Raw genomic sequence first — 12365 nt, 5'->3', positions numbered from 1 at the left:
AAACAGGCAAAAAATGCCATTTTCGACCAAAATTTTGGTGCATCCCTACTTAAAACAATTAGAAATATCAATATACTGTTTTATTCTTCATTTAGTACTATGTAACAATCATATTTAACAGTTTTTTTTTACCAATTATCCAAATAAAGTATAATCCTAGAAAACTCATTGTATGCAGAACAGTAAGTGAAGTAATAAACTTAAACAGCAGCTCTAGGCTAGCATCAAATATGAAATAGGCTACACAATAATTTTACCGAAACTAACAGGCAAAAAAACCGAAAACCGAAATAGCCAAAAATGCCATTTTCGGCCGAAACTTTCTGCGGCCGAAATTTCGGTGCATCCCTAATATATATATATATATATATATAGTTTGTATGAAGGATCGAGAGTGTTTGCACATATGTATGAGTGTGTATTTATCAGTGAGTGTGTTTTTGTTTACAAGTAACTTTTCCCCATATTTTGTGAGGTAGACACATAGCTAATTTTGTATTTCTCCGATGATTGCATATATGTTTTAGTCACTTGTCCCAAAATTGCATAGGCAACATTTTTGTGCTTACACTTCTCACACACGAGGGAGACGCCTATATGGAAGATACATGGAGTCTAACCATTAGTGATTAGCAATGCCCGTAAAACTTGAATTTACTTATTTTCGCTATTATTCCCTTCATTTGTGTGGTATATTAATGTATAAAAAAAATGTTTACCCATCTGACAAGATGTTTGTTTTGGACTATATTATAACAAAAGTTCCAATGTAAAAAAACATAATTTATGCTTACCAGATTAATTCATTTCCTTCCTGGCAGGGAGAGTCCACGACTTTATTCAACACCTGGCCACCAGAAGGAGGCAAAGACACCCCAGCCAAAGGTTTAAATATCCATCCCACTTCACTATCCCCCAGTCGTTCTGCCGAGGGAACAAGGAAAAGTAGGAGAAACATCAGGGTATAAAAGGTACCAGAAGAAATCATATAAAAATGGGGCCACCCAATGGCCACACTTGTTGGACTCAATGCGTAGATTCGGTTTTGACGGCCCATTTCTGGGAGTGTTAAATAAAATTTATGACAAACCGGTGGCGCGGATTCTATCCAACGGACTCTTTTCAGGGGACTTCCCCCTTCAAAGAGGCACCAGGCAGGGATGCCCCCTATCTCCGCTGTTGTTCAATTTGGCGTTGGAACCGCTGGCAATAAAGCTCAGACACACCTTCCCGGGAATTGTACTTAAAGGGGTCCCCCTCCACTTGGCACTATACGCGGACGACATGTTGCTATTCGTGAACTCTCCACGAACACACATCCCCAACATCCTCCGAGCAATAACTGACTTCGGTAGCTTCTCAGGGTATAAGATAAATACCACCAAATCTGAGGTAATGTGGCTCAATAAACACCCTCACTCCACACATGACTTCCCTTTTGTGGAAGTAACAGAGAGACTGACGTATCTAGGCATTCACCTGCATAGAGACCCCTCCAAAATCTACAAACTAAACATCTCAGAAAAAGGTAACCAAATCGCTTCCCAATTATCCAACTGGCTCAATCTCCCTCTGGGATTGTCAGGTAGGATCAACCTGGTAAAAATGACGATACTGCCCAAAATACTCTACCCCCTGCTCATGCTACCATTCCTCATGACCAAGTCAGACATACAATTGCTCAACCGTGCAGTATCACAATTCATTTGGAAAAAGGGCAAACCGAGAATAGCAGCAGAAAAACTGCAACTTCCATACTCGGCGGGAGGACTGGGCCTCCCAAATCTCAGACTGTATAACTGGGCGGCACTGGCCCGTCTGGTCATGGACTGGCAACTAGACACAGGTCATTTCGGCGATCCCGGCCTTGAAAAGGCGATGGTAGCACCTGTGGCACTGTCATATCTACCATATGGGGGCCGGAAGACGCTCCCGCCGGGGGTACACAACAATGTGCTGTACGCAGACCCACTTATGGCTTGGCAAAAAATCCATAAATACCTGAAATCGGACATGCCCTCACCAAAATACATCCCGTTAATCGGAAACCCAGAATTTCCAGCTGGGAATGATCAAGAACCATTCCGAATCTGGAACAGAACCGGCCTCAAAATGGTTGGTGACGCGCTCGACACGCTACAACACACGATACGGTCATTTCAAGACTTAAGAGATAAATATCAAATCCCAAACAAACACTTTTATGCTTACTTACAACTGCGCCACTACATAGCGTCAATGCAATCATCTAATGCGGGATTCTGGGATGCATCACCCTTCGCAGTTTCACAAACACTTTTCAGGGCAGGGGCCTTCTCTTTGTCCCATATATACACACGACTGATACAACAAAGGGAAGCTCAGATCTTAAGTGATATAGCAGCCAGGTATAACAGCGACTGCTCAATAGAAATAACGACACAAGACATCAAGGAGAGCCTAGAACATGTACAACAAGCGACACTGGCAGTGTCACACAGAGAGGCACAGGTTAGAATCCTACACATGGACTACATTACACCTCATAGACTTTCAAAATGGAATGCTTCAATTTTGAATAGATGTGTCAAATGCAACTTAGAGGCCCCGTCACTTCACCACTATTTTTACACCTGCCCGAAGATTAGGAGGTTCTGGAGTCATTGTCATTACTGGCTTAAAACTACACTACACATAGAAACAGCAATAACTGAGGCAGAAATTTTCATGCTAAGATGGGAAGACTCACACAAAAGAATACACAAATTCCTTACACTATGCACTATCCTAGCTAGGCAATGCATCCTCACAAGATGGTTAACTAGACAGGCCCCAACAGTAGCACAACTGAAACACCTACTGCTTAAACATCTTTTTGTGGAGCAGTATGATGTCCGACTAGATACAAAACGTAGACTGCGCCCCTTCTTGAGGAAATGGTGGCCTTTTTTAGACTCACTGGACCTAGCTATTCGAAACCAGGTGTTGAAACCTTTTGCTCACCTGGAAGCAATGCAACAGATAGACATGGGAGGAGGGGCGGAACACACAGGGCAGACCACACAGAATCGAGAACCTCTTGAAGTGATGTTGTTCTAAGGGGGGAGAGGTGGAGGGAGAGAACCCCCTTTTTTTTTTTTTTTTTTTTTTTTACCACCCCCAACCCATACAACATATCCAACCCTTTCCATCTATTTATCTCTCCTCTATCTCCCATTGGATACAAAACTGCTCGCAGTTAAACCACCTATGGATACCTGGTCAAAGTATTTATTTATCTATCTATTTATCTTTGTGTTTATCTTTGTTTTTTTTTTAGAAAGTTAATTCATATGTTTTTGAATGTTTTAAGTGTTTAAAAAAGAAAAAATTCTTTAAGGAATGGAGTGCGCAATAATATACTGGGACCGAGATATGGACATTACCTTTGAGATATGCCTCTCCTACAATGACTTTTGATCACTCACACCTGAATGTTCATACCTGTGTACTGGATCTCAAACAGCTGTGTAACTGTATAAATGTTCATTGAAAGTGATTACTGTCTATATGAAACATGATCAACGCGAAAATGTTGTAACACTCAATTCCTTTAATAAAAACGAATTTAAAAAAAAAAAAAAAAAAAAAAAAAAAAAAATGGGGCCACCCTTTAAAAAAATAAATTACGAGCGGGGTCGTGGACTCTCCCTGCCAGGAAGGAAAGGAATTTACCTGGTAAGCATAAATTATGTTTTCCTTTCAAAAGGCAGGGAGAGTCCACAACTTCATTTCTTACTGTTGGGAAAACTATACCCAAGCTCCAGAGGACACTGAATGAATAACGTGAAGGAACAGAAAAAAGAGGCGGACCCTATTCTGAGAGCACTACAGCCTGCAAAACTTTTCTCCCGAAAGCTGCTTCAGCCGAAGCAAACACATCAAACATGTACAATTTAGAAAAAGTGTGTAAGGAGGACCAGGTAGCCGCCTTAAAAATCTGATACATTGAGCCTTTGTTCTTAAAAGCCCAAGAGGAAGCCACTGCTCTAGTGGAATGATCCCTTATCCTCTCAGGAGGCTGTCTCATAAGCTAAGTGGATGACACTCCTCAACCAGAAAGATAGGGAAGTCGTAGTAGCCTTCTGCACCTTACACTTCCCTGCATAGATGACAAACAAAGAGGAAGATTGTCTGAATTTCTAAGTAGCCTGAAGATAGAACTTCAAGGCACGAACCACATCTAGATTGTGAAGCAGACATTCCTTCGCTGAAGGAGGATTAGGACACAAGGAAGGAACAACAATTTCTTGATTAATGCTAAGATTTGATACCACCTTAGGGAGGAACCCTAGTTTAGTGCGTAAAACTGCCTTATCAGCATGAAAAACCAGATAAGTGGGGATCACATTGCAAAGCAGAAATCTCAGAAACTCTGCGTGCAGAGGCAATAGCCAACAAAAAAAGAACCTTCCAAGATAACAATGTAATGTCAACAGTATGCCTAGGCTCAAACGGAGTCTGCTGCAAAACACTAAGAACAAGATTGAGGCTTCAAGGCAGAGCCCCAGATCTAAACATGGGTCTGATCTGAGCCAGAGCCTTATCGAAGCACTGCACATATGGAAGATCAGCCAATCTTTTGTGCAGTAACACCAACAGGGCCAATATCTGTCCCTTCAGGGAACTAGCAGATAACCACGTCCTTTGCAGCCACGACAGAGCAATCAGAATCACAGATACTCGCTCCTGCTTGATGCGAGCCACCACACGTGGGAGAAGCGGTAATGGAGGAAAAAGATATACTGTATGAGTCTGAACCTCCATGGCACTGATAGGGCATCTATCTGTTCTGCCTGAGGATCCCTCGACCCGTACATGGGTAGCTTTGTATTGAGGTGGGATGCCATGAGATCTATCTCCGGCGTCCCCTACTTGCTGAATATCTCTGCAAATACCTTGGGGTGAAGAGACCATTCCCCTGGGTGAAAGGATTGCCTGCTGAGGAAGTCCGCATCCCAGTTGTCCACACCAGAAATGTGAATTGACAGCGTACATCTGTGAGTCTCCACACACTCTAGTATCTGAGATACTTATCTCATCGCCAAGGAACTTCTCGCCCCCACCTGGGTTATATTGTCTGATTGGAATCTGGAAGCCTTCAAGACATTGAAAATTGACCAGAGTTCCAAAATATTGAACGGAATGGAAGACTCCTCCTGAGTCCACAGACCTTGTATCTTCTTAGCACCCCAAACGGCTCCCCAACCGGAAAGGCTTGCGTCCGTAGTCACAATCTCCGAGGACGGTCTCAAAAAGCACGTGCCTTGGAACAGATGATCTGGACAGAGCCACCTGGAGAGCGAGTCTCTCGACAGGCTGTCCAGCACAAACTGTTGAGACAGATCTGAATAATCGCTGTTCCATTGTCTCAGCATGCATAGTTGTAAGGGTCTGAGATGGAATCTGGCAAAAGGAATGATGTCCATGCAGGACACCATGAGTCCGATTAACTCCATACACTAAGCCACTGAGGGTCTTGAGGAGGCCTGAAGGGCAAGACATGCAAAAGTTAGCTTGCAATGTCTCTGATCTTTCAGGAATATTCTCATGTATATGGAGTCTATATTGGTTCCTAGGAAATTCACCCTTGTACTTAGAGTAAGAGAACTATTTTCCAAGTTTATCTTACATCCATGTGATTGAAGAAGACTGAGAAGGGACTCTGAATGTTCTTCCGCTAGACGAAAAGATGGTGCCTTTACCAAGATATCATCCAGGTAAGGCGCTACTGCAATACCTCGTGTTCTAGCAACGGCTAGAAGAGCCCCCAGAACCTTTGTAAATATCTTTTGAGCAGTAGCTAGGCCAAACGGAAGAGTTGTGAACTGGAAGTGTTGATCCAGCAAAGCAAACCTCAGGAACTGAAAATGTTCCCTGTAAATCAGGATGTGAAGGTAAGCATCCTTCGGGTCTATTGTGGTCATAAACTGTCCTTCCTGAACAAAATTCAAGATTTACCGTATTGTCTACATCTTGAACACTCAGGAACTTGTTAAGGCACTTTAGGTCCAGAATTGGACGAAATGTTCCCTCCTTCTTTGGACCCACAAAAAAATTTAAATAAAACCCCAAACCTCTTTCTGCTGTAGGTACCGGGCCAATTACTCCTTGATAGGAGGGATCCCATACGCAACCTAAGAAGGCAGCCCTCTTTTCTGGTCTTGTCGAAAGACTGGAGAGTAGGAATCTGCCCCTGTGCGGATGAGACTTGAATACTATCCTGTATCCTTGATATACAACCTCCAGGACCCAAGGATCCTGTACATCCTGGAACCAAGCATCTGAAAAAAGAGACAGTCTGTCCCCCCACTCGATCTGGTCCCGGATCAGGAGCCACCCCTTCACGCAGATTTGTTCTTGGTGGGCTTTTTAGTCTGTTTGGACATATTCCAGCAGTGAGCCAGCTTCCAAGTACTCTTGGGCTGCTCGGACTTGGAAGAGGACTGCTGTCATTGCGACTTGTCTGCACAAAGGAACCAAAATTAGACAGTTGCCGTTCCAAAGGCCTATTCTTATCCTGTGGTAGGAAGGCACCTTTCCCTCCAGTAACAGTAGAGATAATGGAGTCTAGCCCTGGACTGAATAAAATCTTCCCCTTGAAGGGAAGAGAAAGGAGTCTGGATTTAGGAGTCACATCCGCAGACCAGGAGTTCAACCAGAGAACCCGGCGTGCTAGAACCGCAAAGCCAGCAGCCTTTGCATTTATGCGAATAATCTGCATATTCGCGTCACAGATGAAAGAGTTAACAATTTTCAGTGCCTTAATTCTCTCCTGAATATCCTCAAGTGGAGTCTCCACCTCGATGAGCTCCGACAGAGTGTTGCACCAGTAGGTTGAAATAAAAAACCTGTATGTTGAAACATCTTCCTCAGAAAGCTTTCCATTTTTTTATCCATAGGCTCTCTAAAAGAAGAACTATTCCCCAGAGGGATAGTAGTAGTCCTTCAGGATGGAGCTCTAAAAATCTAATTGAGAGTCAGGGACCGGGATGCATTTTTTAAAAGTAGACAAGGGGGGAAAAGAAGTTCCTACTCTTTACCATTCGTTACTAATAATGTTCACCATCTTAACTGGCACAAGAAAAGTCTGAGGGACCTTCCTATCTTCGTAAACCCTGTCTAATGTAGGGATCTTAGGCTCCTCAGGGAGTGTAGCCTCTGGAACCTCTAGAGTAGACAGAGCCTCCTTTAATAAAAAACACAGATGCTCAACTTTAAATCTAAAGGAGGGCTCCTCCGCTGAAGGAGGTTTAGTAACTGAAGTCTCCGACTCAGAAACTTCACCCTTTGAAGATACAGAGGTTAACTCATACTCGGATAGCTGGGATTTAGTAGCTAAATCCGACAAATATTTAGATGACTCTAGGTCAGGAGAACTATGTTTAACCTTCTCTTGCGTTTGTTAGAGTGAGGTAAGGCACTCAGGGCCGCAGACACTGCCGATTGTAACTGCGCTGGAAAAAAGCCCCCTCCAGGTGGAGGATTAGTTGAGCCACAGGGAACTGCATGTGGAGCGGGTAATGTAAAAAGGGTAGTGATTTCTCGGGACCCAGATTCCTGAGAAGTAGACGGCTCAGAAAGGCTAACAGCGCTATGAGTATTAGCAGGCTTGTCTCCCTTCTTAGACTTTAGAACAGTGTTTAGGCAAATGGAACAAAATTGAGCAGGCGGGCAAACCACAGCCTCATCACAATATAAACAGGAATTATTCATTAGTACAGAAGGAGTGGAACCTTCTAATGTAGTATCAGAGTCCTCCATAGCTTTGTATATACCCACAGAAGGGAAATCAAAAAGAAATGCTTTTATTAAAAAAAACGGCACCTTAATACTCCCAATGGCTGGGGCACTCACCACCTCCTAGACCCAGACAGCTAACAGTAAAAATGCTCTCCTCAGGAGCGATGTCTGCAGCAGGATCATAGGAAATTAAAGAGACCGCACCCGGTCACGTGGTACGTAAGATAGGACTTCCCCTGCTCTGAAAAAGAGCGCAAAGCTATTATGAGCTGCACAACACTACAAAAAACGAAAGTGAAACCTGTTTGTTCCAAGCCAAACAACACAGTCTATGAGCCTAAAAAAAAATCTCACATTAAGCAGATATAAATCCTCAAACTGTTCAAATAATCTCCCTGAAGGAGATATTAACCCTTGATCCTATCGAGGTATAAAGGAGCCACACTGTAACCCTGTATAGCGTTCTAAATTGTATATATAAAAAACGGTTTTACCCTCCAGGATCCATGCTGTGGAACAGGCACAGCCTCTCAAGTGTGACAGTCTTGCAGCAGTGCTTCTGACATAGACTTGAGTGTGTAGCAGCAAGCAGTTAAACTGCTGATTGCTCAGGAGCTGTTAGCAACAGTCTAGATGAATTTGCAGAAAAACTTTTCTTGCATCTCCAGACTTTCATCAATACTCTCAATGAGAGGTTGACAGTCACATGATTACTTCTCGAAAGGAACATACCCATTACAAGACTATAAAAATCTTCTGGCACTTCTCTGCCACCTCCTATAGTGATGAAAGGCAAATAATGACTGGGGAATAAGGGAAGTGGGAGGGATATTTAAGCCTTTGGCTGGGGTGTCTTTGCCTCCTCCTGGTGGCCAGGTGTTGTATTTCCCAACAGTAAGGAATAAAGTCGTGGACTCTCCCTGCCTTATGGAAGGCAATGGGTCACAGTTGTATAACATTTATCAAGTCTAGATTGCTTTAGGAAGTTCACACTTTCAAAACACATTGTTTCTCCTTTACAAAATAGTGAATATATGGACTAGTCTTATGCAGATGTGGTATATGGCAGTAAAGGATGTAAATGGTGAAGATTATTGTAAAACACCAGATGAGACAGTGCAGATGAAGGAATCATAGCCAGTATGAAAAATATGTTTCACAATATTTTCTCTGGTGAGAAGGTAAAAGGAGAACAAAAACATAATTTATGCTTACCTGATAAATTCCTTTCTTCTGTTGTGTGATCAGTCCACGGGTCATCATTACTTCTGGGATATAACTCCTCCCCAACAGGAAATGCAAGAGGATTCACCCAGCAGAGCTGCATATAGCTCCTCCCCTCTACGTCAGTCCCAGTCATTCGACCAAGAATCAACGAGAAAGGAGTAACCAAGGGTGAAGTGGTGACTGGAGTATAATTTAAAAGATATCTACCTGCCTTAAAACAGGGCGGGCCGTGGACTGATCACACAACAGAAGAAAGGAATTTATCAGGTAAGCATAAATTATGTTTTCTTCTGTTATGTGTGATCAGTCCACGGGTCATCATTACTTCTGGGATACCAATACCAAAGCAAAAGTACACGGATGACGGGAGGGATAGGCAGGCTCATTATATAGAAGGAACCACTGCCTGAAGAACCTTTCTCCCAAAAATAGCCTCCGAAGAAGCAAAAGTGTCAAATTTGTAAAATTTGGAAAAAGTATGAAGCGAAGACCAAGTTGCAGCCTTGCAAATCTGTTCAACAGAGGCCTCATTCTTAAAGGCCCAAGTGGAAGCCACAGCTCTAGTGGAGTGAGCTGTAATTCTTTCAGGAGGCTGCTGCCCAGCAGTCTCATAGGCTAAACGTATTATGCTACGAAGCCAAAAAGAGAGAGAGGTAGCAGAAGCTTTTTGACCTCTCCTCTGTCCAGAGTAAACGACAAACAAGGAAGAAGTTTGGCGAAAATCTTTAGTTGCCTGCAAGTAGAACTTGAGGGCACGAACTACATCCAGATTGTGTAGAAGACGTTCCTTCTTTGAAGAAGGATTTGGACACAAGGATGGTACAACAATCTCTTGATTGATGTTCCTGTTAGTGACTACCTTAGGTAAGAACCCAGGTTTAGTACGCAGAACTACCTTGTCTGAGTGAAAAATCAGATAAGGGGAATCACAATGTAAGGCTGATAACTCAGAGACTCTTCGAGCCGAGGAAATAGCCATTAAAAACAGAACTTTCCAAGATAACATTCTTATATCAATGGAATGAAGGGGTTCAAACGGAACACCCTGTAAAACGTTAAGAACTAAGTTTAAACTCCATGGTGGAGCAACAGCTTTAAATACAGGCTTGATCCTAGCTAAAGCCTGACAAAAGGACTGGACGTCTGGATTTTCTGACAGACGTCTGTGTAACAAGATGGACAGAGCTGAAATCTGTCCCTTTAATGAACTAGCTGATAAACCCTTTTCTAAACCTTCTTGTAGAAAGGACAATATCCTAGCGATCCTAACCTTACTCCAGGAGTAACCTTTGGATTCGCACCAGTATAGGTATTTCCGCCATATTTTATGGTAAATCCTTCTGGTAACAGGCTTCCTAGCCTGAATCAGGGTATCAATAACCGACTCAGAAAAACCACGTTTTGATAAAATCAAGCGTTCAATTTCCAAGCAGTCAGCTTCAGAGAAGTTAGATTTTGATGTTTGAATGGACCCTGTATCAGAAGGTCCTGTCTTAGAGGTAGAGACCAAGGCGGACAGGATGACATGTCCACCAGATCTGCATACCAAGTCCTGCGTGGCCATGCAGGTGCTATTAGAATTACTGATGCTCTCTCCTGTTTGATTTTGGCAATCAATCGAGGAAGCAGCGGGAAGGGTGGAAACACATAAGCCATCCTGAAGTTCCAAGGTGCTGTCAAAGCATCTATCAGAACTGCTCCCGGATCCCTGGATCTGGACCCGTAGCGATGAAGTTTGGCGTTCTGGCGAGACGCCATGAGATCTATCTCTGGTTTGCCCCAACGTCGAAGTATTTGGGCAAAGATCTCCGGATGAAGTTCCCACTCCCCCGGATGAAAAGTCTGGCGACTCAAGAAATCCGCCTCCCAGTTCTCCACTCCCGGGATGTGGATTGCTGACAGGTGGCAAGAGTGAGACTCTGCCCAGCGAATTATCTTTGATACTTCCATCATTGCTAGGGAGCTTCTTGTCCCTCCCTGATGGTTGATGTAAGCTACAGTCGTGATGTTGTCCGACTGAAACCTGATGAACCCCCGAGTTGTTAACTGGGGCCAAGCCAGAAGGGCATTGAGAACTGCTCTCAATTCCAGAATGTTTATTGGAAGGAGACTCTCCTCCTGATTCCATAGTCCCTGAGCCTTCAGAGAATTCCAGACAGCGCCCCAACCTAGTAGGCTGGCGTCTGTTGTTACAATTGTCCAGTCTGGCCTGCTGAATGGCATCCCCCTGGACAGGTGTGGCCGATGAAGCCACCATAGAAGAGAATTTCTGGTCTCTTGATTCAGATTCAGAGTAGGGGACAAATCTGAGTAATCCCCATTCCACTGACTTAGCATGCATAATTGCAGCGGTCTGAGGTGTAGACGTGCAAAAGGTACTATGTCCATTGCCGCTACCATTAAGCCGATCACCTCCATGCATTGAGCTACTGACGGGTGTTGAATGGAATGAAGGACGCGGCATGCATTTTGAAGCTTTGTTAACCTGTCTTCTGTCAGGTAAATCTTCATTTCTACAGAATCTATAAGAGTCCCCAAGAATGGAACTCTTGTGAGAGGAAAAAGAGAACTCTTCTTTTCGTTCACCTTCCATCCATGCGACCTTAGAAATGCCAGAACTAACTCTGTATGAGACTTGGCAGTTTGAAAGCTTGAAGCTTGTATTAGAATGTCGTCTAGGTACGGAGCTACCGAAATCCCTCGCGGTCTTAGTACCGCTAGAAGGGCACCCAGAACCTTTGTGAAGATTCTTGGAGCCGTAGCCAGTCCGAATGGAAGAGCTACAAACTGGTAGTGCCTGTCTAAGAAGGCAAACCTTAGGTACCGGTGATGATCTTTGTGGATCGGTATGTGAAGGTAAGCATCCTTTAAATCCACTGTGGTCATGTACTGACCCTCTTGGATCATGGGTAAGATTGTCCGAATAGTTTCCATTTTGAACGATGGAACTCTTAGGAATTTGTTTAGAATCTTTAAATCTAAGATTGGCCTGAAAGTTCCCTCTTTTTTGGGAACCACAAACAGGTTTGAGTAGAACCCTTGTCCTTGTTCCGACCGTGGAACCGGATGGATCACTCCCATTAATAACAGATCTTGTACGCAGCGTAGAAACGCTTCTTTCTTTATCTGGTTTGTTGACAACCTTGACAGATGAAATCTCCCTCTTGGGGGAGATAATTTGAAGTCTAGAAGGTATCCCTGAGATATGATCTCTAGAGCCCAGGGATCCTGAACATCTCTTGCCCAGGCCTGGGCAAAGAGAGAGAGTCTGCCCCCCACTAGATCCGGTCCCGGATCGGGGGCTCTCGGTTCATGCTGTCTTTGGGGCAGCAGCAGGTTTCCTGGCCTGCTTGCTCTTGTTCCAGGACTGGTTAGGC

General features: G+C 43.8%; 1 protein-coding gene across 2 annotated transcripts in view; it reads right to left on the bottom strand.

Annotated features, from left to right (window-relative positions):
* Nucleotides 1–12365, bottom strand: part of MSI2 (musashi RNA binding protein 2) — a 986805-nt gene that overhangs the window by 435737 nt on the left and 538703 nt on the right. The gene's annotated exons all lie outside the window — the stretch shown is intronic.

The sequence above is a fragment of the Bombina bombina genome, chromosome 3, assembly GCF_027579735.1.
Source record: "Bombina bombina isolate aBomBom1 chromosome 3, aBomBom1.pri, whole genome shotgun sequence".
Lineage (NCBI taxonomy): Eukaryota > Metazoa > Chordata > Amphibia > Anura > Bombinatoridae > Bombina > Bombina bombina.
This window is presented reverse-complemented; position numbering and strand designations above follow the sequence as displayed.